The sequence below is a fragment of the Chiloscyllium punctatum genome, chromosome 36 (assembly GCF_047496795.1).
Source record: "Chiloscyllium punctatum isolate Juve2018m chromosome 36, sChiPun1.3, whole genome shotgun sequence".
Classification (NCBI taxonomy): domain Eukaryota; kingdom Metazoa; phylum Chordata; class Chondrichthyes; order Orectolobiformes; family Hemiscylliidae; genus Chiloscyllium; species Chiloscyllium punctatum.
In genome coordinates, this window is record NC_092774.1 from 60,271,089 (window position 1) to 60,275,712 (window position 4,624).

The following is a 4,624-nucleotide window of genomic DNA, read 5'->3' on the forward strand; positions in this document are numbered from 1 at the left end:
TCTTCCCTCGCTTTGGGCTCTGTCCTGATCTCCGCCTTCCTCCCACAATATCTCCTGCATATAAACCGACATTTTCCAAATCACCATCTGTTCTGTGGAAGGGTCACCGGCAACTCCTGTTTTTTGTTCCTGATATACAGCACCCGCAGTTCTTTCAGATTTTTATTGAGAGAGAGTTGGAAATTGTTTCGAGAGACAGAAGGAGAAGGGGGAGAAACAGAACAGACATGAACGTAAAATCATTGTAGTGCGATCACTTCCCTTAAGCATGAATAGAGCACATGGGCCATCTGTGAGCTTGTGGCGCAACGGTAGCGCGTCTGACTCCACTTCAGAAGGTTGTGTGTTCAAATCACGTCAGGCTCACTACAGTCAACGTCGAACATTTCCAATGAAAAAAAGAGTACGTTCACTCCGTATATCTGTTGTGTCAAAAGTTGTGGACACTTTCGATCATGCATGAATCTTTGCTGTCAGTTTGATTTGTGAACACTCTGTCAGGGAGGTGGTGTGCCCATTGTTTGGGGAAATGCTGAGCTCCCCGCAATATGACAAGTCGAACACAAACTGTTCATCACGGTATTTCAACACACAGCCGCTTCGTTCAGTTGGTGACCGCGCAGTGTGAATCACATTATACCGATACTTTTACAACAGAATCCAGAGATTTCCATCCAGGTTTTAGTCACATCAAACTGCCACGGAATGATGTTATGGCCTCAGAAAACTAGAATAACGTGAAGATCGCTGGGATGATTTTCTACATCGGACTGCAATCGAAACACAGATCATTGTTTCCAGTTTTGGTGGAACAAAAGACATCGTATTGGTGGATAATTACAGTTTGTGCAAACACAGCTAGCCATCGATAAATATTAATCCTGTTCACTTCAATGGCAAAATTTCAATTCAGAAACCAAGTGCACTTGGCTGTTTGTAACAGAGACAACATGACAAAATGGCTCTTAGGAGGAGAAATGGGACATTGAGGAGAAGTGAAATGTTTGCTTTTGGTCACCTCCACAATTGTTAGAAAAACAGGTTGAAAGGATTCTTAAAAGGTGGCTGAAGGAGTGGTGAGGGATAACACTTCAGACAGCGCAAAGTGGAAGACCACTTTCTAGTGGAAGAAAAAGACATTCCTTATTTCTGAAAGAACTGGGAAACAGAAGAGGGGATGAAATCTGACTTGGGAGCTATTTCCTATTTGTTGAGGATGTTGCTTCATCACAGTCTTGGTTTAGAGCATAAGCTCTTCATCAGGAATAAAGGGTGGCCCAAGGGGGCTGAGAGATAAATGGGAAGGAAGTGGGGCTGGAGGGAAGGCAGCTGGGAGTGCAATAGGTAGATGGAGGTAGGGATTGATGGTGATAGGTCAGAGATGAGGGTGGAGCAAATAGGTGAGAAGCAAGGTGGACAGGTATGACAGGTCAAGAGGTTGGTGTCGAATTTGGAAGGTTGGATCTGGGACAAGGTGGGGGAGAGGAAATAAGGAAACTGATGAAATCTGCATTGATACCATGTAGTTGGAGGGTCCTAAAGCAGAAGTTGAGGTGTTTTTCCTACAAGTGTCGGGTCGGAAGAGGTTGGCAGTGGAGGAGGCCCAGGACTTGCATGTCCTTGGTGGAATGGAAGGGGGAGTTAAAGTGGTAAAAACAATGACTGCAGATGCTGAAAACCAAATACTGGAATAGTGGTGCTGGAAGAGCACAGCAGTTCAGACAGCATCCAACGAGCAGCGAAATCGACGTTTCGGGCAAAAGCCCTTCATCAGGAATAAGGCAGTGAGTCTGAAACGTGGAGAGATAAGCAAGAGGAGGGTGGGATAAAGTGTTCAGCCACAGGGCGGTGTGTCGGTTAGAATTAGAGTCCAAGAGTTGTTCCCTGAAATATTCGGTTAGTTGGCATCCAGTTTCCCCAATGTGGTTGAGACCATATTGCGAGCAATGGACATGATCTTATAAATAGATTGCATAAGTCTTAGCCTGCCAGAATTATTTTCTTTTATTAAATTAAAGAAAATTTTTATTCAATTGGATGACTGCATGAAACGGTTTGTTGGTCAGATTTGAATCATCACTCCCAAATGAGACGATGCCATGAATATCAGTGAACTGCTCTTTTTGTTAAAAACCACAAGTTCTTGATTTATTTTCACAACTTACTGGTATTTACACCTGCACATTCAATGTCAAACTCTGACATCAGAAATTAAATTACAGCATTAATTTTGACTTGAAATATTCGAACAAACAAATTAATAGCACATAGTGAATCGCAAGTCTGATTAATCTGAAATTAAATTTGACCAAAAAAATATAAAATCAAGATGGGAGATAAGAAATGGGGGAAGGGCAGAAGGCGAGAAATGCAGCATCATAGAAAGTGCTCCCCCAGAGTGTGCATTTTACCAACTACCACTGCTAAATATAAACACTCTGATATGATCCTTCGGTTTTAATGTACACCATAGCCCCATACAGTAGGTACCATTTAAATGAGTTAAAAATACAAGCATTGAGCAAATCCAGCTTCCAGCCTTACCCCCGCCTCCCCACCCCCCCCCCCCCCCCCGCCCCCTCTCGCTTCTTGGAGCTTGGACCATCCTCCAGCGCCGGGGGGTTGTTGAACTCCTGGGCTCCAGCGGCCACGCCTCCACTGAAGAAGCTTTGGGAAACAGATGCAAAGGCAAGATGCAGAACAGAGAACCTTTGTATATGAAAACAGCTTACAGAGATATTGAGCAACAGAATCACATGATTTTTACCCATCGTCCTCTGGGTTATCGACCCAGCACACTCACGCAGCACTACTCTACTTCTGTGCTCCCAGCAGCTGGATCGTGGATCAGTTTAAAGTAGGTCCTATATCTCTGATTACATCAGTACACAAGGCAGTGAAGAAAGGTTTCAGCACACTGGCCTTCATCAGTTAGGGAATTGAGTATAGATGTTGGCAAGTTATGTTGTAGTTATACAGGACGTTGATGAGACTGCACCTGGAATATTGTGATCAGTTTTGGTCCCCTTGGTCTTCTGACTTCTGACTTCTTCAACTCTGGGTTTGTGTTGAACTTGATGGGATACTTTGTCCAACTCAGCATGTTTAAACAGTATCTCTCAGAGGGATTCATCTGAAACTTTTCAGGAGGTGAGCTCAACAAGATTGAACTATTCAAAGTTACTTGGACTCTATTTTAAACTTACATCAGGACTAGTAGTCAGAGACACGTACAGCATGGAAACAGACCCTTCGGTCCAACTTGTCCATGCTGACCTGTTATCCTATATTAATCTAGTCCCATTTGACAGCACCTGACCCATATACTCTGGCAGCTCATTTCATATATATACCACCCTCTGCATGAAGAAGTTGTCCTTTTAATTTGTTTCGCCTCTTACCCTAAACTTATGCCCTCTAGTTCTGGACTCCCCTACCCAAGGAAAGGACATTGTCTATTACACTGTCCATGCCCCTCATGATTTTATAACCGCTATTAGGTCACTTCTCTGCCTCCGATGCTCCAGTGAAAACAACCCCACGCTATTCAGCCGCTCCCTGCAGCTCAAGCCCTCCAACCCCCAGCAACATTCATGTAAATCTTTTCTCATAGATAAGTCACTCTTTCAGTCATGAAGAAGGGTTTATACCCAAAACGCTGACTACTCCACATCCTGGTGCTGCCTGGCTTGCTGTATTCTCCCAACCCCCGGCTTGCCAACTTCGGGTTGCAATATGTAGTGGCTCAGTGATTACCACTGCAGCCTCACAGTGCTGGGGACCCAGATTTGATTCCAGCCTTGGGTGGCTGTCTGTGAGGACTTTGCACTTTCCCCCAATGTCTGAGTGAGTTTTCTCTGGGTGGTCCTGTTTTCTTCCATAAACCAAAGATGTGCAGGTCATGTGGATGGGCCATGCTTAATTGCCCATAGAGTTAGGTACATTAGTCAGAGGGAAATGGGTCTGGATGGGTTACACTTCGGAGGGTCGGTGTGGACTTGTTGGGACAAATGGCCTGTTTCCACACTGTAGCTAATCTCATCCAATACTTTTGTTACTAACGAATGGCAGAGTCGGCCAAACTTCTTCTCCGATGGTCTTGCGGTCTTAGGTTTCTCTGGTTCATTTCATTAGCAATGTGCAGTCCCGGGCTCAATGAGCAACAGTGTCCACTGAAGGCAAAGCTCACAGAATCATAGAACCCCCACAATGTGGAAACAGGTCCTTCAGCCGAACACATCTGCACTGATCTTCCGAAAACTAACCCACTCAGATCCATTTTCCTACCCTCCTTAACTTGCACACAGACTCCCAAGGGTGGAATTATTCCTGGGTTCCTGGTGCCATGAGGCAGCAGTGCTAACCCTGAGCCATCATGGAGTTGTGATTGTGGGGTGTCGGGAAGGCAAAGGCAGTCCAGCAGAAGACTAAAACAGCCCACCTACTCTCCCACTGCACCCACTGTCAGAACTGGCAGGAGGTTCAGACCTGGGAGGTGACTGAAGGCATCATCACTGGTAGGATCTGATTGCTGGGAGCGCTGGTGCCCCCGCTGGTGCTTCCGCAAGTTGTAGGAAAACATGAACCTCTTCCCACACTCGGTCCAGCTGGAGGGCATCTCCCA

The 4,624-nt window shown here is 45.5% G+C and overlaps 1 non-coding gene across 1 annotated transcript; it reads left to right on the forward strand.

The window, feature by feature from the left end:
* Positions 1-294: 294 nt before the first annotated feature.
* On the forward strand, positions 295-366 carry trnaw-cca (transfer RNA tryptophan (anticodon CCA)). Its single transcript has one exon. It is a non-coding gene; the product is annotated as a tRNA-Trp (tRNA).
* Positions 367-4,624: the final 4,258 nt, after the last annotated feature.